Below are 23,177 nucleotides of genomic sequence, written 5' to 3' on the forward strand. Positions count from 1 at the left end.
TTCAGACGGGCGTGAATCCAGAGGAAACCAAGAAAGAAAAAAAATGGAATTATGAAGTGAAGTTCAGTTCTCAAACAGGGCTCTCCTGAGCTGGGCGTGGGCTAGGGTATTTGTAGAAATTTTGGAGATTTTCAAAATTCAAACACAGTGAATCTGGACCTTCCATGTGGCACCATCTCAGGGCATGCCATTTTGATTTTTGAGAAAATAAAAATGAGAATTTTGTGGGTGAGACACCTCAGTAGGGGATTTTCTTGGAAATTTTCAAAATGTAGCTTGATTTTCTCTGCAGGAGTCTCTCAAATGGCGCCACCTCAGAGGGTGCTACCTGGGGTTTGAAATTCAAAGTTTTCTTTTTACAGGGATCCCTCATGTGGCGCCACCTCATGGTGGGCTACTTTGATTTTAAATAAAATAAAAATAAAAAATGAAGCCAAGTGGGAGCTCTAGAATGGCGCCACCTCAAAAGGGGGTTTGAGGTTTAAAGCTGGAAGGAGGGGAGAGTGCCATGTGGCGCCACCTCTAAGGAGTTTAAATATTCAAATTTATGCTTTTTCTGGAGAGAGCAGAGGCTGACATGTGGCGCCACCTCAGGGTGGCTCCATACTGCCATGTGGCAAGAGAACAGGAACAGAAGAAGCAGAATGCACCACCTCAGAGGGGAGTTGTTTCTACTTTTTCTGATGCAGGGAGGTTTGAACATGTGGCAGTTAAGGATGGTTCTGCTTTTGACAAGTGTCAGCAGGCTGGAGGAGTCTTCTCAAATGGCTCCACCTCAGGAGGCATTTGAATTTTAAATTAGGTTGGCTCTGGAAGAATAGAGGGTGGCCATGTGGCGCCACCTCAGGGTGGCTCCTACAATGACATGTGGCAAGATAGAGGAAAAGGAGGGAAAGGGACATGTGGCACCATCTCAAAAAAATGCATTTAGGGAGGAGACTTCAGGATTTGTGCCACCTCAGCCTGGAGTTTGAATATTTGAATTGTTGCTTTTTCTGAAGGAGGCAGAAAGTGACATGTGTCACTTGCTTTTTCTGAAGAAATCAGAAAGAGACACATGTCCCTTGCTTTTTTTGAGAAAAGCAGAGGGTGACATGTGTCACTTGCTTTTTCTGAGAAAAGCAGAGAGTGACATGTGTCACTTGCTTTTTCTAAGAAGAGCAGAGAATGACACGTGTCTGCTGCAGGAGAGAATACCTCAGATGGCGCCACCTCAGAAGGAGACAACTCTACTTTTTCTGGACAAGGAAGCACATGACACGTGGCATCTCAGGGTGACCTTGGAATGACACGTGGCACAGGGTGAAGATGGTGGACACTGACACGTGGCATGGAATGAAGAGGATGTCTAATGACATGTGGCGACATCTTAAGGTGGCCCCACACTAACACGTGTCGGAGGATGGAAGGAGAGAGAAAATGACATGTGGCACCACCTCTAGGTGAACCCCACGCTGACACTTGGCAGGTAAATGGGAGGAGAGAGAAAAAGGTCCAGTGGTGCCAATCCAGGGACAAGGCTCCTATATTTTTGGGTTTTTCAAAATTAAGGTTTTTCAAAAGAAAAGCCTATGTGACATCACCTCAATGTGGGTCCCACATTGCTTCTTTATTGAAATAAGGACAAGACAGTAAATCCTTTTTTTGGAATTTTCATAAAATCTAGACTAATTGGCAAAACAGAAATTTTGAAAAGAGATGGCCCCTGTAGGGTGATTTTGTAAAAGGAAGATATTGACAAAAGGGCAAAATCTGAGATGAAATTTATTGAAAATTATCCAGATTGTTTTCTTGATAAAATATTTTGAAATTCAGAGTCCTGGGGGTAAAATGAGAAGAATTGATAATTTTGAAGACCCAGGGTTTTGAAATTGATTTTAAAAAGAGTTGAAATTCAAATCTGGATTGAAATTTTTGAAATCGAGAGTTCTGGACCTCGAAATGACATGCTGTGCAATAAAGTGATATGAAATGCTCATGCAATGCTATGCAATGACATGTCTTATGAAATGTAATCTTGAACCGGGCTTTGGAGATTCTCGTCTCCTGTCAGGAGTAAAATTTTGAACATCTGAGCCAAAAATAGAGAAATTTTGAGAGTTGCAGATGCAATTTAGACTTATGTAAGGTCCAGGCTCAGAAAATGACCATTTTTCCCTTTGGCGATTTCCGGGGAGGTGAATGATGATGCTGGGTAGAAATGTCAGGGAGGTGAGTGAAAATTTGGGGTGTTTACATTAGGCTGATTCCCCTATTGAACCCATGTCGTTCCCAGTGAACCAATGTCGTTCTCAATATAACCAATATTGTTCTTAGGCAGAATCCCTATTGAACCCATGTCGTTCCCAGTGAACCAATGTCATTCTCAATATAACCAATGTTGTTCTTAGGCTGAATCCCTATTAAACCCATGTCGTTCCCAGTGAACCAATGTCATTCTCAATATAACCAATGTTGTTCTTAGGTTGAATTCCTATTGAACCGATATTGTTCCCAATAAACCAATTTTCAATTTCGACTTCCAGGTCATCCAATTTTCAATTTCCAATTTTTCAATTTCTAATCCCAATTTTGACCTTCGGGTCGATCAAATCACCAATGTCGGCCCTCGAGCCATCCAATTGCCAATTTCGGCCCTCGGGCCATCCAATTACCAATTTCGGCCCTCGAGCCACCCAATTTCCAAATCTTTAATTTCGACCTTTGGGTCATTCAATTTCCAATTTCCAATTTCCAATTTCCAATTTCCAATTTCCAATTTCCAATTTCCAATTTCCAATTTCCAATTTCCAATTTCCAATTTCCAATTTCCAATTTCCAATTTCTAATTTCTAATTTCTAAATTCTAAATTCTAAATTCCAATTTCCAAATTTCCAAATTTCCAAATTCCAAATTTCCAATTTCCAAATTTCCAAATTCGACCTTTGGGTCAATCAATTCCAATTTCGACCTTCGGGTCAATCAATTTCCAATTTCTAAATATCAATTTCCAAATTCCAAATTCCAAATTTCCAATTTCCAATTTCAAAATTTCAATTTCCAATCCCTTTTGGTCACCTATACTAATTTCAATCATTTCCTCTTGCGAGAGACCCTTTGTACAGGGAGAGTTCAAGGGAGCTCATTCTTTTTGCATGCTATCCTTTGTTCACCTAGCCCCTTTTTAGGGAGAGTTTGAAGGGACTCGTGTCTATGTGAACCTTTTGCAAAACAAAATTCCAATTTCATACAAGGAACCCTTAGTTCAGGGAGAGCTTCGACGGAAGTTTGCTTTCCTTGTGACCACAATTTCATACTAGGCCATTTCATCATGGAGGACCCTCTTTTCAGAGAGAGTGTGATGGACTTGCTCCTTCATGACCAATTCATCGACCTCACCATTACCGGCCCCCTTTCCATAAGAGAAGCCTAAGGTTAGGAAGTTTTGACGAAAGCTTAATTTCTCTTCGAAAGTTCGTTTTGAAAACACCTCCTCTTCAGAAAAGAGAGGAGTAAATCCTATTTCCAATTTTTGAATCTTCTCCTTTGGGGAAATGAGAAGAAATTTTTTGTCATGGATGCGTTGAGTCGTGCTTCAAATGCTGGCTTTCACAAAGGATTTCAAGAAAATTTTGCCAATTTGTCATTAAATATTTGTTGATTTCAAAATCTTTACACAAAAAAAAAACATTACTTCAGAATACCTTCAGTATTACTTCCGAAAGGACAAAGCTTTTGCGAAGAGGGATTCAAAATTCAAAATCTTTCAATCGGCCAACCAAAAGGATGAAGAATAAATCCTCGATATGGCTAGCAAAGAAAATTCAATGTTGTTGCAAAGCCATAAGTGATCGGTAATGATCGCAGTCAATGGCACATTTTTAAAGATCATTCTTGGGAAATAAAGCAATCGAAATATTCTGGGTGATATAGAAAAATCCATTCAATCTCCATATCTCCTCAATCACCTAAGCTGCAATTAAATATCTGCAAAAGGGATCTCTCAATTGTCGTCAAGATGAAGACGAATTATGCGAGTTGACCCCCGGGGCCAAAGAAGATTTGGATCATCTCCGAGATGAAGAAGTTTGTGACGGATCCTTCTAGGGAAAGTTCAGAGCACCGTTAAGATGAAGGCAACTGCGATGAGCCTGCCGACAAACCCTAAAGGATATTTAATTTCTGCTATCATCAAAAGATTTCCAACCAAAGAGCCAATAACCGTCAATATAATCCCTGAGAGAAAAAAAAGGATCAGAACATCTCCAAGATGAAGGAGTTTGTGATGTACCCTTCCAAAAAAAGAGAGAGAAAAGTCAGGACATCTCCAAAATGAAGGATGATGTAATAAAATCCCCCAAAGCCTAAGAGAGCTCTAATTCTGCCAAAAAAAAAGAGTGGGCAGAAAGATCATCATGAGAAAAGAATCTGAGGATATCAGACTGCCGAATCTGTCAAGAATCCTCTTTAATTTTGTGAAATTCTACTGTCAATATTCTTTCACCAATTGCTTTCACAATATCAAGAATACTCTCTTTTTTGTTCATATCAAGGAAATTGATAGCCTCCTTGAAAGAAAGTCAATTGCAAGAAATATGAATTCGAATCTTGATTCTACGGAGTTAAGCCCAGTCGAAGGTAATACTTCAGGTAGAAAAGAGGGAATATTTTCAAAACAATGTGCATCATTTTTAATTATTTTGAATCAACAATAATTTTCAACATTTTGACAATATTTTCTAGCTATCCTGGCGTGAAGCGAGAGCTTGAGGTTCATCTTTGGCGCATTCTGACATCAGTTGTTATCCCTTTTAAGGACTTGATAACGAGAGTTTTCAAGGTTTCTTCCCTTCTGTTGGTATAATCTGAGCGCCTGGGCTCTCAGATTTGCACACTTCCCAGTGTCCCCACTGTCCCACCATAGACAGTCCAATTTCGGCTTGAGGTTAAGCCACCAATCACTTTCTCGCAAAAGGTCACCAATTTCAAAAGTTATTTAGTCTCAGCAATGAGGCACCCAAAATCAAACCCCTTTTCAAGCTTTAGGGGCCCCAATTTCATCCTTTTGCAAAACCCTTATCAGATTCATTATGCGGAAGCCCGAAGGTTCCATCATGGGTTCTTCTTTCGAGAATCGCATCATTTTCCGCCCAATCAGGATAAGGGTATAAACCTGAGCCTCCTTTGATGAGGTATTTCATTTTTCGCCCAATCAGGATAAGGGTACAAACCCGAGCCTCCTTTGATGAGGTATTTCATTTTCCGCCCAATCAGGATAAGGGTACAAACCTGAGCCTCCTTTGATGAGGTATTTCATTTTTCGCCCAATTAGGATAAGGGTACAAACCCGAGCCTCCTTTGATGAGGTATTTCATTTTCCGCCCAATCAGGATAAGGATACAAACCTGAGCCTCCTTTGATAAGGTATTTCATTTTCCGCCCAATCAGGATAAGGGTTAAACCTGAGCCTCATTTTGATGAGGTATTTTGTTTCCCAATCAGGTTAAGGGTCAAACCTGAGCTTCGTTTCTACACGAGGTATTTTTCGTCCCATCCAGTTTAAGGGAAAACTTAAATCTCACTTCTTTTGAAGTAAATTTTTCTTCTTCATTCTCTATTTCATATCTACCATTTTCATCAGGGCTAATATTTTCATATCCAGTCAGATCCTTCTAACTGAGGCATTTTTAGAGCCCAAATTTGGTGTGTTTTTCTTTGCCATTAAGCTCGTCTTCAAGCCGGCTTAGTAGCAAAGAGGGGCATCTGTAAACACCCCAAATTTTCCTCCTCCATTCTCAAACAACCCTCCTCGTGCAGTGCCAACCCTGTTAGGTCAGTGTAGGAGTCAAACCTCAAGTCAGTTTCAGAAAATTACCACTTTACCCATTTTCATTAGGAAAATTATCATTTTACCCCTAGGTCATCTCGGACCTTAGTCAGTCGGAGTCAACCAAGCTCATTAGTCAGTTCAAAACAGTTAGAATATCAGTCATTTCAAGCTCACTCGAGCTCACAATAAACAAACCATTTTCATTTCTGACCATTCCTGCTAAAATGAGAACATTTCTTCCGAAATGAGCTCATTTTTCACTCAAATCCAAGCCAATTGTCTCTGAGTCAGTCATTCCCGGTCAGTCATGTTCCCCAGAGTCTAACTTGAGCTCACCAGAAGCTCAAGCACTCAAGTTTCAGTTCAAAACCATTTCTAAGTGTCCAGAAGCCCAATTTAGGTCGTTTCAGCTCTTTCAGCTGAAATTGAGCCGAGTTCAGTCAGTTGAGCTAGTGTTCGAGCTTTAATTTTAGTTCATGGCAGTATTACTGACCTTTGTTTTAGCTCAAACCCAGTTTAGGTTTGTAATTCACTTCGCTCGAGTGACCATTCGGTACCATTTCTTTAAAAATGACAGTTTTTCTTGGAAATTCAGTAGGAAAAGTCAGTTGAGTCAGTGTCTGGTCAGTTCATTTGAGTTCTGAAACTCTAAAACCCAGCTCAATCTAGCTCATCTCAGTTCAATCCAGCTCCAACCCCAATTTTCAATCACTCTAACTTAGTAGAGTCCCGAAAACCATTTCTTGAGCTATTTTGCAAATTTTATCAATTTTAATGCTTTTTACACTGGTACAAGTGTCAATCGGGGTCTGACATCCAAAATTCTTTATTCAGGGTCTGCATTTCGCATGTCATTTCATGTCATTTCTCATTATTTCATATCATTTCATATCATTTCTCAGCATTTCATAACATTTCATCACATTTCATTTCATTTTCGAAGTCCAGAACTCCACTTTTATAAATTTCAATCCAAATTGAGTTTTAAAAGTTTTTAGAAATCAATTTCAAACCCCGGGTTTCCAAAAATTGACATTTTTACCCCCGAGAGTCTAAATTTGGAAGTATTTTCTCCAGAAAAACAATCTAGATTTCTTTCAAAATTAAATTTTCAAATTCTACACTAAATTTGCTTCGCAACGGGGTATTGAACTTCAAAATCCGAGCTCGTTTCAAAAACTGCCAAAAATAGCTCGTTTCGTCTGAAAATAAATTTGGAAATATTTTATCGAGCAAAACAATCTGGATTTCTTTCAAAATTAAATTTTCAAATTCTACACTGAATTTGTTTCGCAATGGGGTATTGAACTTCAAAATTCGAGCTTGTTTCAAAAACTGCCAAAAATAGCTCGTTTCGTTCATAAATTTTCTAAAAAGACTATTTTACCCCTCAAATCGTCAAAATGAATTTCAAAACTGGAATTTGGACCTGCTCTGAGATGTCCCATCTATTTACATTCCCCTTTTATTAAAAAAAAGATGTGTTTCTTTTCAAAAAATTTTATTTGTTTGTTTTTATTTTATTTGTTTATTTATTTTATTTTGTGAGGTGGGACCCACGAGGTGGTCGCCCAAACCTCCAGCCCCCTCTCCCTTCCGTTCTTTCATTTTTATTTTTCCCTTTCTTCTTCCTTTCTTTCCTTTTCTCTTCATTTTGTCTTCCTTTTCTTCTTCTTCTTTCTTTCCTTCTTCCCTTCCCTTCTTTTCCTTCCTCTTTCTTCCTTCTCCAGCCATTCACGTAAACTCATTCCCCTCTCTTTCATTATCCCCTCTAAAACCCTAAGTCCACTCTCATTAAAGACCTAAGTTTTGTTTTAACAAAAAAAAAAAGCACAAAAAAACCTACGACTGCCTCTTCCCATCTCTCTCACCTCTTCCCATCTCTCTCTCCCTTGAACTCTCTCCTTCCCTCCCCTTGGCTGCTGCAGCCACAACAGTCACCAACTTTTGGCAGCCACCTCCTACTCCTCCCTCTGTAGCAGCTGCAGCCACCACACAAGACACCAGCTGGTCCATCATCTCCAACTCCATCAACGGCTCCAGCTCCGCCAAGGTCCATCATCTTCCCCATCGGTGCATCCACCCTTCTTGGCAACACAGCAGCATCCCTACTCAAGTCAAGGTAAGATCCCTCATATCCAAAGTATTCATTATATGCTGTACATCTGTTTTTTATTTTTTTTAATATATGTATTTCATAGGTTTGCTATTGAAAGAGAAGAATCCATCCAATCAATAAACCGAATCTTCCCTTCTCGTAGCCACAAAAATAAGAATGGATATGATTCTTACCCCCTGAGTTTTTCATGTTTTCTTCTAGGTTTAAATGCATTTTACGTTCTGTATATTGCAGTTAATTTCATTTTTTTTATTTCTTGTTATTTAATTCAGTTTATATTGGTAGTTTACCATGTTTCGTCTTAGGCGTCTGGTTTAGTCGCCATTTCATGCAGAAATTATCTTGTACAAATTCAAAATTTTTTATTATAGTTATGTTGTTTTGTCTGCGACATTATGCCAAAAACTTGAATCTATTCGGGTTTCAGAATCCTTCTAAATTGATCAAACCCGACATCGAGTTTTCTGTCTTTTTGAACTTCCAGTTTGCACTTTAGCATACAAAAACCTCCGGTACCACCCTTGTGTGAGATTCAGATTGCTCTCCAAAAATCACAGTGGATTTATAATTGAATCTACTAATGATCTGGAAATTTTGAGTTTTTTCCAGTTAGTTTGGCCTCTGTCAAAAATCGGATTTTCCAGCTTCCTGGGAAAATCTCGATTTTCCTTTGTCAGGGTATAGACAGACCCTAATGCACCGAGTCCACCCAATCCGTAGCCCGTCTGAAAAAACTTTTAACATGAAAGTTGTTCCTAACCCCTTTTTCAATCATTTCTCAAAATTTGGGGATTTTTGGAACTGTTGCAATATTTTTCCCAAAAAATTCGTTTCTATCTGACATATTTCAATATCCCAAAATTCCAGAGATTTAGGTCTCTAATAACAGTATGATAATTTCCAAAACTTAATCCGAATTCCAATGTTGTAAAAATAGTAAATCTTTTTATATTTGTCAGAGACATTTTCTCACAATTTCAGCCATTTTCACATCTGTCTACTATTTTTTCCACATTTTCTACTGAAACCTGTCTGTTTCCAACAAATCCTAGAGTCGCCGGATTCCGATCCAACTTGCCAGAGTGGCACAACTCCGACCATAGGTTAAAAACAGAAAGTGAAAAAGACAAAAATCCTTTCCTTACTGTCCTATATCATCACATAAAATTTGGAAATTTTTTATGGAAGTTTGATATCCAAAATCCCCTTTAGAATCAATATTTTAGGCAAAAATCATAAAATTTAGGTTTTTATTTGAATTTCTATATTTAGAAATACAAAACAAATAGATTTTCGAGCTCCATTCTGTTTTTAGGGTTATTTTAGGTGTCCATGCCAAATTTGGCTTAATTCCAAGTTCATTTGCTCTATGTTTTAGTTTATCTTTAAATTCAGAAGCCAAAATCAAGCGAAAATTAGGTGAAATTTGATATTTTATGATATTTTCGCCATTTTAGGGTTTTTATCATGTACATGAGCATGTAGAATCATATTAGGGTTAATTTCAATGTCATTTTCATTTCACATTTTCCATTTTTGCAAAATTTATTTCAGAAAACCCTGGTTTTAAGGCCATAGTCTTGTTATCGGGGGTATTTTGGTCATTTTGACCTAAATTTCGAAATTTCAATCTTTAAATTCATAAGTTTTTATGCATATCATCATATTTCATCATTTTGTATTTGATTTGTTTCATTTGATTTCCAAAATTTATAAAATTTCTTTTAGAAAACCCTAATTTCAAGGTCATTAGGGGTATTTTGGTCATTTTGACCCCAATTTCGGATTTTCAAGTTTATTTTCAAAATTCATTCATTATTTATCATGTTTATATCAAATGGGTTATGAGTTTGGGTTTATATCTGAATAATATCCGATAATTTCTCATATTTTTGGATAAATTCAGAAAAACCTATATTTTTGTGCTAACCTTGTTTTCCAGTTTTGCAGGAATATTCAAGAAGAAGACTTAGTTTTATTTTTTTATTTTAATTCAATGTAAAAGAAAAACAATGTAATATTTGGAATAAGAGTTACATTTTCTCCTTAGAATAAGACTGCGTTGCATATAGTTTAATTTCTGCAAATTTCAATATGTGATGTATCATTCATGCACATTATTTCAAATTCACTATGGTTGACATGAATGGCACGTGCACAAACTCTTATGGAGTTTATAAACTTGGTGAGATTCGTATTTTTGGCCATAGTCAGAATACGAAGAAAACCAAGATTTATGATCTTCGTATTAGCCACATTCAACCTACACTCTTAGGCTAACTTCAAAAATGTACTGCATTTCTCAAAACTTCAAAAGTTTTTCTCAATTCCTCAATTGAAATTTCCTTTCAAATTCATATTCATTCATTCACATAATTAAAATTGCATTATTTTCAAACTCATTTTCCAGTTTCAATTTAAAAAAAAATCAGTTTTCTAAAGAATTTTCAAGTTTCTCAGGATTAGATTTTCTCAGAATTCTAAATTTTCAAATGAGATTTCAAAGCATTTCCTAAGTTCAAACCAAGATTTTCCAATGTTTTAAAATTCTCAAATTTCAAAATCCCAAGTTTTCAGAAATCAATTTTCTCAGAGTTCCCATTTTCTTGAGAATCCATTTTTCATTTCAAAAATTATTTTCCAATGAATTTTCTGATTTTCTCAAGATTCTCAAATCCATTTTCTCAGAAAAGCAATTCCAAATCTCAAAATCGATTTTCCAAAGTTCAAGTTTTCCTGAGAAATCACTTTCCAATGCAAATTTCTGATTTCCAATGAACTTCAATGATTTTCCCAGAAATCTCAATTTCAAGTACTTTTCCAATCATTTTTCCAGGATATTTCAATTTTCCAAAGCAAACATCATGTTTCTCAAACTTGCATTATTTTCAAAATTTCATAGCACAAGCCTGATTCTTTGTGCATTCTACAAAAAATAGAGCATAATTAGATATTTGAGTCAAGTTAAAGCACGTAATTGATCCTTGGTTCAATTACCCCTGGTAAAGGCGCCAGGAACGGTTGAACCTCGTACCGACAGGCAGATCCCATTCCATGGAATTTTCCCGCAAATTTTCAAAATGGAGGCGAGTTAATTTTCAAAACAATTTTCAAAACTTTGGTCGAGTTTGACTCGCGAAATTCGTTTCTCTCTCGCAAGGGAGGGGAAAATTTTTGCGATGATAACATTACCCTGTTGGGCTAAAATTTCTGAATCAACTGTTACATGAATGAATCAGCTCAAAATACTAACAGTAAATGATTCCCTGTCTCTAAGGCGATGAAATATCATGAGACACTACCTATCCAATGCTGGAATCGGTACACTCCTTTTAGGATTCTTAAGCTTTATGCCTGTTTTGGGTTTGGTGATGCTAGAAGCTAGCAGTTTTGATGTCAGCTGGAAGAGAGTCTCTCATTTTGCGAATATCTGGCGTGTGACTGACTAGAACATTCTCACAGGGAGTCCCTTGATACCGACTACTGGGTCTAATCATGGGCTCTGTTTGACAAACGAGATATTACCTCCTGGTTCATATTGTCTATGTTATGTTTGAGTCTGTTTTATCTCATGAAACTAAGCACAGTACTGGAAAATTTTATATGTGCAGGAGTGAGCTCGTCTCTTGATTCCCATACTCATCATAGGATTTGTATATGACGAGTTGTCCTTTGGTCATGCTACTAAAGCAAGGCGTTGACATCGCTAAATTTATGGCTGTTGCTTCAAGTTTGATTGTTTCTGATGCCTGTTATTTCAAAATTTTATAGTAGGCAGTGATATAGTTTTTATCATTACTCAATGAGGCCACGTCCCTTTTGTTACCTTCCTTGGCACCCTTCATTGTTATAAACACCTCCTTCACAAGACATATGATAGAACTTCATCATCTCTAGGTATGTCCCTGACACCTTAGCCTCCCATCTCTATCATGTTCTTTCATTAGCTACACAGTAGCACATTGCTGTCTTCACTGTCAAAACTGCTCTAGCTTCACCATATAGGTTCGGTCCATCTCAGAGTAGCATTCACCCACTGCACATTTTGTCAGATCAAATATTGGTACGTTAGGATAGAATAAAACTCTGAATATTCTGCAAAAGGCATTATGTAGTTCCATTCCTTCCCTGCCACCAGCCACCATCACCTACTTTACCTCTGTCAGTACAACCTCATCATCTCCCTGTATCACACCTTGTTTCGCTTCCAGCCGTCATACACATTTTTCACTTACACTCCATCCTCTCTTAACATCTCACCCAATAGCAGCTTACCATTTATCCTTAGGCTCCGGTAGTATTCCCTGCAAGTGTCCCTGTTCAGCACCACTTTCAGCACTTCCAGCACCCACCTTCCAGTAACTCACTACTGCAGTCTCATTGGCAGCAGTTACTTCATCCAGCAGTCAGTGTGCACACCCTTGTGCGCACACGCAACTACCTATATCTATCCTATCACTGAATATGGCATCCCGTCATATTTTCACCTTCACCATCATTCACATACACACCATTTATTACTCATTTGCTGCATCCCCAGCTCATCACATCTTCCCCTGCATATCATATATACATTATCTTTACATTTGCATTTTTTCATAGCATATCATATAGGCATTTTAGGTATTCATTCCATCATTTAAATACATCTCAATGTATATGTTTTCTCATTCACGATGTATTAAAATTTCATTAGCTCAAAACATAGGCATGATCATTCCACCATTTTCATCTTATAATGTGATATCTCTTGCCATATGCATCTTCTTATGCTAACTCTGTTTTGCAAGAGAGATTAAAGTATTAAAATTCCTCTTTCTTAAGATTAGAAGCTTTTGTAATCTTAAATTCAATTTCAAGATTGTAATAGTTAGGTATTACTAAGAATTTTATATTCCCAGTATAGATTAGAATGTATGAGCATGCAAATGTTGATTGTTTCATATCATTTTATCTTTTATTTCAAAAACTCACAAATGGGGATACGAATGGCACATGCACCAATATAATAAAAGGTGATTAAATCCTAAGTTGACGATTTGCATCAATGGCCATAGTCAAGGTGTGAACAAAACTTAGGATTTTCATCTTTTATGGAATAACATTGGATCTACACTGGATCCCCCTTTAAAAATCATCATATTTTAAAAATATTTTTCTTCCTTTATTAGAGTTTAACTTATAATTAATTCAAAATATATATCAATGGCCATAGTCAGGATATATTGAGAATTAATTTCATTTCAAACTCAATAAAGGCACCAAAATATGTTTTATTCTTCATTTGAGTTTAAATATGATTATTATATAATGCATTTTATGACCATAGTCAGAAATGTATTATATTTTTCAATCCTATTTCAATTCATTTAAAGAATGAAATATGCTTTTCAAAACCAAATTTCCAATTCTTTTAAATTCATTCATCATTTAGGATAGAATTATATCATATTTTCAAAATTCTTTTCATATTATTTCAAAATCTAAAGTGATAATTCTTCAAATACCTTCTTCAATTCTCAATTCAATCTTTAATTCTTATAAATTCAAATTCTTCTTTCTATTCTCAAATTCTATCTTATTTCAAAACTTCAATTTCAAAGTCCAATTTGACTTTAAAATTTGAAAATCATTTTTATCTTCAAAATTCAATTTCCAATTCAAATCCAAATTCAAAATTAAATTCAACTTTAAAATTCATTTTCATTTTCAGGATTCGATTTTAAATTCAATTCAATATCCCATATTATATTTCAAAGTTCAATTTAAACTTTGGAATTTCCAGATTCATCTCCTGATTTCAAAGATTCAAGTTTAAAATCAAAGTTTATTCTTTATTTTAAAAAATCTCCAAAGTTCTATATAAAGATTGAGTCTTGATTCTAAATTCAAAATCAAGGTTTTGAGATTGATTATGAATCTCAAAATTTGATTTTCCCTAAGTTTAAAAGCCCACTTTTTAAAATTCAAATCTGGATTTCTAAAATCCAGATCCATCTTCAAAATCTCATTTGGACTTTCAAAATCCAATTCCATTTCAAATTCAATCAGGATTTCTCAAATCCAAATCCATCTTCAAATCTCATCAAGATTTCCTAGAACCCAATTCCACCTGAGATTCAGATTTTCAAATCCAATCCCATCTTGGATTCCAGACTTCGCATCCAATTCCATTTAGGATTCTAGATTTCGGATTCAATTCTATCTTGGATTCCAGACTTTGGATCCAATTCCATTTAGGATTCCAGATTTTTGGATTCAATTCCATCTTGGATTCCAAACTTTGGATCCAATTCCATTTAGGATTCAAACTTCGGATTCAAATTCCATCTTGGATTCCAGATTTAAAATCCAATTACATTCCCAATTCCAGATTTCAAATCCAATTCTATCTTGAATTCCACATTTCAAAACCAATTCCATTTTCAGATCCCATCTAGACTTCTTAAATCCAATTATATTTTCTTGGATTTCTTAAATCCAAATTCCATTCTGATTTCAAACTTTAAATCCAGAATTCAATTCCATTTCAAATTCCATCTCCATTTCAAAATCTAGATTCAAAACTCAAATTCAAAGCTCATTTTGACTTTGAAAATTTCATTTTGACCTCGAATTCTATCTCTTCCCCTTTTCTTCATCTCTTCAAATTCAAGATTTATTTTCAAGTCTCTGATTATCCCAAGACTTGGAATTTGAAGTCTTTTCTTACAGATCTATCTCAAAATTCTAAGTTAGATTCAAAATCTAACTTTTTCAAACCAATTTCAAACCTTTGGATCATTTCTTCATTCCATTATCAAATTTATTTCAGAAATCACTTGGAAAATCCCAAAATTTCTAAAATATTTTTTCAAAAGAGCATACATCTTTGCATTTTTACAACCATGATTCTTTATGCATTTTAGACTTAGAATAAATTCTTGGATAATAATTAGGCAAAGCAAAACACATAAGTTCGATCCTTGGTTCGATTACCTCTGGTAAAGGTGCCAGGAACGGTCAAACCTCGTATCGACGAGCGAATCCCGTCTCTCCATTTTTTTTCATAAATTTTCAAAACAGAGGAGAGTAATTTCAAAACATTTTCAAAATTTAGGTCAAGTGAGATCTTTGCAAAAAAGTTCCTCTCTCTTCTTCCTTTTCTCTTCTCTCTTCTTTTTTTTTATCTTTTATTCCCCTTCAAAAAGGGAATAGAGGTTAGAAAGGCTAAGAGAAGGAAAAGAGAAAACCAAGAGGAAAAATTTTGCAATGATCACAGATGACTGGTATTCTAATTGTTCTGAACTGACCAACGAGCTTGGTTGACTTCGACTGACTGGGGTCCGGGAAGACCTAGGGGTAAAATGGTAATTTTCCTAATGAAAATGCGTAAAGTGGTGATTTTCTAAAACAGACTCAGGGTTGGACTCTTACACTGATCTAACAGGGTTGGCACTGCCCGAGGGGGGTGTTTGAGAATGGATGAGGAAAATTTAGGGTGTTTACAGGGCTGCATACTGTAGAACTTGCAACAAAACGGGTGCTACCTGAAGCGAGATCTTTGTATACCAATATTCCTAGAAATAGATTTCCAAGTTATTACGGGAAGGCACTGGTCCGTGCCGCAGTGGGTTGCAACCAGATAGTTAGTAAGAACATGAAACTGGTTGCAACTGCATGCAGTTATGCAATACATTCATTAGGGTCTGATTATGAGGCTAAGGTGCATACTGTTATAGGTCTCTTCGCCTAGGTGGGGTTCGACAAACTTGCTGAGCACAAACTCGGGTTGCTGCCCTCTGCAAGGCAAGGTTGAGAGTCAGCTATTACAGGCCCTAACTAGCCGTCATATGGCCTGGGGCCAGATCATGTTGCAGAGCTGGCCCGATTTTACCTGGACTGAAAGGGGCACCGAAGAGGGAAGGAATGAAGGGCAAACATGGGGAGGCATGGGCAAGGACTGGTTTGGACCAAGCTTTGGTCCAGACCTATCACGACCATGGGCATGCCATGCTACCAAAAAGGGGCTGAACTCGGTCCGAACTGGGATGCGGCTGCAGCCATTTGGCTAAAGCCAACCCTCAAAGAAAGGGGTATACAGGCTGCAACACATACCAAGCTTGCGGATGTCATAGCCGCCCTCTATCGTGAGCTGGACAAACCTAGGCTTGCTGCCATAACCGGGCAGAACCCAGGCTTGACCAACACCAGGCCTGACAGTCTTAAAGGCTCCAGGACCTAGGGTCAAGAAAATGAGAAAGAGGTGAATCAGTAGGACAACTGATTAGGTGTGACCTGAAGACCCAAACAAGGGCTGGTTCTGCTGTGGCATGCAACCATATCAAATAAGGCTGCAGCATGTTGCAGATTGACCCAAGATGGCGCCAGCAAGGTACAACAGAAGATGCTTGGTGCGAATAACCGCCGGCCTAAAGCTGCTTCAACAAGCAGGGCGCCCAAAATGAAATGCGCTGATGGGTCCGGGCCACCCCGATTGCAAGCTGGACCCATCTGGCCAGCTGTAGCTGGGTTGCTGCCATAGCAGAGTAGAACCTAAGCTTAGACAGCCTGGGACCTGCTGGCTCAAGCCTCACCAACAGATGAGGAAAAAGGGGTACGAAAAGTGAATGAAAGGGGTTGCGGTTAGAGGGAAATATGAGGCATACTAACAACTAGCTGGGGGTGTCGGGGAAGGCTTCCCTTGCGCTCAATGCAGCAAGGAAAAGGCCTCAAAGCAGTCCAGCCAGACCCCCAAACTGATGTCCCTTCATGCACATTCTAATAGCCAAAAACTGTGATGTGCTAGAACAAAATGGAAAGAGGGACATTACAAACCGCAATGCACAACCACAAGAAAATTTATATTGTGCGTGTGTGAGTAAACATTGAGAGCAATAAGGAAGAAAAAATTTGGGCAGAAACAGGCAAGCCGGGGGTGCTAGAACCGACATCTCTTGCTCCCAAATGCAGCAAGAGAGAGGCCAAACTGGACCTTCAACCCATACCCCACACGGCTAGACCCAAATGTGCATGGTCGCACTCATCATGCTGTGAACAAACCAGTGAGACTCACCTAAAAAAAATGTTGTGCGTGGGTGGCATGCATTATGAGCTTACAAGAGAACAACATAATAAGGAGAATGAATTGCAAACTCCCCTTGTGGGATTTCTAATCCACCTTGCTTCCAAGCATTTCAGAAAATGCCATGGAGCTCGACATCATTCTTAGCACATGCTATCTCAATGAGGGATGACTGCTATGGATGCTTTCTCACCTTTGTGGTAGGCGCCAATAGAGGAGGAGGCCTCACGGTTTGGAGAAAGGGAGGGAGAGAGAGAGACAAAAAAAATGCCCTCCTCTTTCTCTCCTTCAAAAATATTTTATACTTTAGGGTTTTAAAATGGATGGCTAGGATTAAATGGCCAAGATCAATGGTTAGAAGGGGTTTCACACCCTTCTAGGCGGTGGCATGTTCATAATTATGCACCAAAGCCGCACCAATGCCCACTCACGTTATGTTATTTGATTTTTTTTTTAGAATGTTTTAAAAAATGCTACAGGGCTGCCGCTCTTTATGGCTAAAACACCCATTTTTCTTTGAAAAACTCACAAATTTGAACTGGGCTACCGCCCAGCTGGCCCCAACATGCCCAGCTGGGTCCCAACCATGTGGGTTGCACCCAGTGAGCCCTAGCTAGGGTTTGGGAAAATTGCCAAACTGCCCCACAAGCCTCTTGTGAGCGAAAGCATTTGTTTCCTTGAAAGTTATAATTAGGGTTTCTAAAATTCATCTTTCTAAATTCCTATAAATCTCAAGCAATATATGCAATTTTGAATAAAATTTATGAACTCGATGTAAAAATGCATCACCATATATATATATATATTCGTTTTACGGTTTTGCACATATATATATATATATATACATAGATCCACATAAACACATATTTTGAAATTTCTTCGTGTATTAAATTTTTCTCAAAAAAATTGTGGGTCATACATCCTACCCTCCTTAAAAAGGGTTTTGTCCGCGAAATCACAAACATCTAACAACAAAAGGTCAGCATATTTTTCCTCATACTCGCTTTAGACTCCCATGTGCATTCTTCGATGCCATGGTGATGCCAACGCGCTTTGACCAACAGAATGGTCGTGGTACGCAAAACTTGATCTTGAAGATCGATGATCTCGACAGGTTCCTTGGTTGTTGTCACGGCTTCTCCTTCGATGGAGCATAATAAGTATAAACTGAATCTCCAGTAGCCTTCTTCGGACAAAACTTAGCAATATGCCGTGGCTGCTCACACTTGAGACACTTGCCATCATAGAGAGGGCAAACTCCGATGGGATGATCTTCATTGCACCGTCAACACACTTGTTGGACATTTGGTTCTTGTGATTTCCTTCATTGCTGACGGTCTTGGTAGCCTTCCTGACGCTTTTGCTTTTTGGTAGGTGGGGTGAACTGCTTTCTGCTAGGATTCTTCTCACTAGTACTCACATGAATCATGGTCTGTGGTCCGGTTTTATTCCACTGGGTTTTTTGCTCCTCAACCCAGTCTTCTTCCAATAGTGTTGCTACCTCGATGGCCTCATCGAGTGATTTTGGCCCGCTAATGAACACCTTGGTTCTCAGAGTTGGCTTTAACCCACGAGCGAACTTCATTGCATGATTCTTTTCCATGACGTATACATTTAGGCAATATCGCTCCAGACAACGAAACTTAGTGATGTAGTCTGCCAGGGTTGTTGCTCCCTGTTGTAGGTCCAAAAATTCTTGCATCTTCTTACTTCGTTCATGTTTAGGAAAATATGCAGAGTTAAAAACCTCTACAAACTCATCCCACGTAACATTCCCGTCTTGAAACTTAACCGCAGAAATCGTGTCCCACCACTTCTCAGCATGGTCCTTCAAACGATAGGTACTGAAGTTCATTTTCTGCTCCTCTGGGATATTCAGAACACGAAAAATATGTTCTCTCTCGTGTATCCATGACTCAGCAGCTTCAGCGTCTGTCTTACCCTTAAAAGCAGAAGAATCCATTTCCATAAAGCACTTGTATGTGACCGTACCTATGCTCTGCCTATCTTGGGCTACCTATTGGAGATTCGCACCCATTTGTTGCATTGCAACCACCAGTTGTTGCACAACCTCAGCAAGGTTATTCACAGTGTCCATGACATCGCTGCACCTGGCCTCCCATGCCATCTATTAGAACAAAAACATATAATAATAGTTAATCAACATGTTCCACAATCATGCTTGCTAAGTAATAACCGTAGCAATTTTTTAAAAGTCTCAAGTGCATGATGCACGATTCAAATAGCATCATAATACAATTTATTTGTGTAATATCTCAATATATTCTTCGAATGACCCCAAGCGACACTACTTAAGGCCTCTATCGTCAGAAAATCACCATTCTAGACGACCATCATTAGAGAATTGTCACTCTAACACACTATCCAAAGAATCACCACTCTAATATCATAAACAAAGAGCCACCACTTGAATGACATCGTTAGAGAATCACCACCCTAACGACATTGTTGAAGAATTACCATTTCAGCTACTTCATTAGGGCATCACCACCCCAAATGACATCGTTAGAGAATCACCGCCCTAACGACATTGTTGAAGAATCACCACTTCAACAACATCATTAGAGAATCACCACCCTAATGGCATCGTTGAAGAGTCACCACTTTATTAGAGAATCACCACTCTAATTACATCATCAAAGAATTACCACTCTAACGACATTGCTGAAGAATCACCACTTCAGCCTCTTCATTAGAGAATCACCACCCTAATGACATCGTTAGACAATCACCACCCTAACGGTATTGTTGAAGAATCATCACTTCAACAACTTCATCAGGGAATCACCACCCTAATGGCATCGTCAGATAATCACCACTCTAACAACATCGTCAAAGAATCACTACTCTAACGACATCATTGAAGAATCACCACTTCAACAACCTTCACTAGAGAATCACCACTCTAATGGCATCGTTAGAGAATCACCACTTTAACGACATCGTTGAAGAATCACCACTTTAACAACCTTCATTAGAGAATCACCACTCTAATGGCATCGTTAGAGAATCACCACTCTAACGTCATCGTCAGAGAATCACCACTCTAACAACATCACTGGCATCACCAGGAATCACCACCCGAGCCAATCTCATCACACCACGATCCCCTCAGACTGTGGCTAGGAACAAGAACTCCCACAACGCTTTCTCTAAAAAATAATACCATGAAGTTTCAGTATTATGTTATCCCCGTCTACAACCCTCTCAGGTGTCAACTGCCATCAGGGCAACTCATAAGCAATTTGCTAAGCGCATACTTTTTATGCATGTTCTCATCACCAAGAACAACTGGGGATCTATAATTTCCTCCAATGGGAAATTCCAAGGTTCAATGGGCACAGACAAGGCTCTAGCCTTCTGTTCAAAAGATCACTTCCAAAAATACCCTCCAACAAGGATAGGGTTACAAACATATCCAACGTAGTTGGAGAACAAAAGGAAACACTAACTTAGAGTCTCATCAGACGACTCTTATCAAAACAACATCCTCTTCAATACGATTGGTGTAATAGTTTTGATCATCGTTACGATTCATCAATCGTCTCCACTCCGGTATTGGGGAACGAAGAAGTGAAGCTGGTGTATACTGAGGAAAAATAAGAAAAATACACAAATAGTCTCTGGGTTTAATTCAAGAACGTTAACTCTCACAGGAGTTGGCATAAACTAGCTTGGGGAACCGCATCCTCAAGCGTAGCAACGATACCTTTCCAAAACTCTACACCAAACTTCAACTGACACTCAATCTCTAAGTGTTTTCTCAAGGCATAATAGGTGCATACACTCAGTTCACGGGGTAAAATTTTGCCCCACAGGTTCCATCTTACATCTTGCACAAAGAGGTGCTCGATTTGCAAACACTTGCATGCTTCGCATAATAGTCTGAACCGCTTGGTTCAGGCTCTTAATGCCTTGAGCCAAACCATGTAAGGCTTTAAGCATCAGGTTGTATCTTGCATCCGAAGAAAACTGATAAGACACACATATTTATCTAACCATGCAAGAGAAAGTAAATAAAGCAACAAACAACACAATCTACTAAGTCAGGCATATTTACAGTGCGACGGTCGATGCGTGCAGAGTCTTGAAACCACACTTCTAAAACACTGCTATGATACTGTAAACACCCCGAATTTTCACTCACCTCTCCAACATTTCCACCAAGCATCAGCATCCAGCCTCTGAAATCGCCGGAGGGCAAAATGGTCATTTTCTGAGCTCAGACCTTACAGAAGTCTAAATTTCATCTGCAACTTTCAAAAATTTTCTATTTTTAGCTTAGATGTTCAAAATTTTATTCATGACAGAAGACAGGAATCTCCAAGTCTTGGTTCAAGATTATATGGCATAAGACATGACATTGCATATCATTGCATGAGCATCTCATATCACTGCACTGCACAGCATGTCATTTCGAGGTCTAGAACTATTGATTTCAAAATTTTCAATCCAGATTAGAATTTTAATTATTTTCGAAATTGATTCCAAAACCCTGGGTCTTCAAAATTATCAATTCTTCCCATTTTACCCCCAGGGCTCTGAATTTCAAAATATTTTCTCAGGAAAACGATCTGGATAGTTTTCAATATGGATTTCAGCCACCTTATCTCAGATTTTGCCCTTTTGACAATTTCAAATATCATCCTTTTACAAAATTGCCCTACAGAGGCCAACTCTTTTCAAAATTTCTATTTTGCCAATTAGTCCAAATTTTTATGAAAATTCCAAAAAGAGGTTTTCTATCTTGTCTTTATTTCAATAAAGAAGCAATGTGGGACCCACACTGAGGTGGTGTCACATAGGCTTTTCTTTTGAAAAATTTGAATTCTGAAAAATCTAAAAATATAGGAGCCTGGATTGGCGCCACTTGTCTTTTTCTCTCTCCTCCCATTTACCTGCCAAGTGTCAGCGTGGGGTTCACTTAGAGGTGGCGCCACATGTCATTTTCTCTCTCCTTCCATCCTCCGACATGTGTCAGTGTGGGGCCATCTTAAGATGCCACCACATGTCATTAGACATCCTCTTCATTTTATGCCATGTGTCAGTGTCCACCATCTTCACCCTATGCCATGTGTCAGTCCAAGGTCACCAGAAGATGCCACGTGTCATGTGCTGCCTTGTCCAGAAAAAGCAGAGTTGTCTCCTTCTGAGGTGGAGCCATCTGAGGTATTCTCTCCTGCAGCAGACACGTGTCATTCTCTACTCTTCTCAAAAAAAGCAAGTGACACATGTCACTCCCTGCTTTTCTCAGAAAAAGCAAGTGACACGTGTCACTCCCTGCTTTTCTCAGAAAAAGCAAGTGACACATGTCACCCTTTGCTCTTCTCAGAAAAAGCAAGGGACACATGTCTCTCTCTACTTTCTTCAGAAAAAGCAAGTGACACATGTCACTTTCTGCCTCCTTCAGAAAAAGCAACAATTCAAATATTCAAACTCCAGGATAAGGTGACGCAAATCCTGAAGTCTCCTCCCTAAATTCATTTTTTGAGATGGTGCCACGTGTCCCTTTCCCTCCTTTTCCTGCCTCTTGCCACATGTCATTGTAGGAGCCACCCTGAGGTGGTGCCACATGGTAGTCTCTCATTTCCTCTAGAAAAAGCAGAAATTTAAATTTCAAACTCTCTCTGAGGTGGCACCATCTGAATCCTCTGCCTTTCCTTCTGACACATGTCAATGTAGATGCTCTGAGGTGGTGGCACATGTCAGTCTCTCCTTTCATCAGAAAAAGTAGAATTCAAACCCCTCTGAGGTGGCATCTTCTGCTTCCTGTGCTCCTACCTTCTGACACATGGCAGTGTGGAGCCACTGTGAGGTGGCGCCACATGGCAATCTCTCCTTCTTCCAGGAAAACCAAGCTTTGAATTTCAAACTCCAAGAGGACATCCTCTGAGGTGGCTCCATTTGGGAGACTTCTGCAGAGAAAATCAAGCAAGCTTTTTGAAAAATTCCAAATTCCCCTACTGAGGTGTCTCACTCACAAAATTCTCATTTTTATTTTCTCAAAAAATCAAAATGGCATGCCCTGAGATGGCGCCACATGGAAGGTCCAGATTCACTGTGTTTGAATTTTGAAAATCTCCAAAATTTCTACAAATACCTTAGCCCATGCCCAGCTCAGAGGGAGCCCTGTTTGAGAATTGAACTTCATAATTCCATTTTT

The sequence above is a fragment of the Nuphar pumila genome, chromosome 16 (genome assembly GCF_984573655.1).
Source record: "Nuphar pumila chromosome 16, dmNupPumi1.hap1.1, whole genome shotgun sequence".
Taxonomy (NCBI): Eukaryota; Viridiplantae; Streptophyta; class Magnoliopsida; order Nymphaeales; family Nymphaeaceae; genus Nuphar; species Nuphar pumila.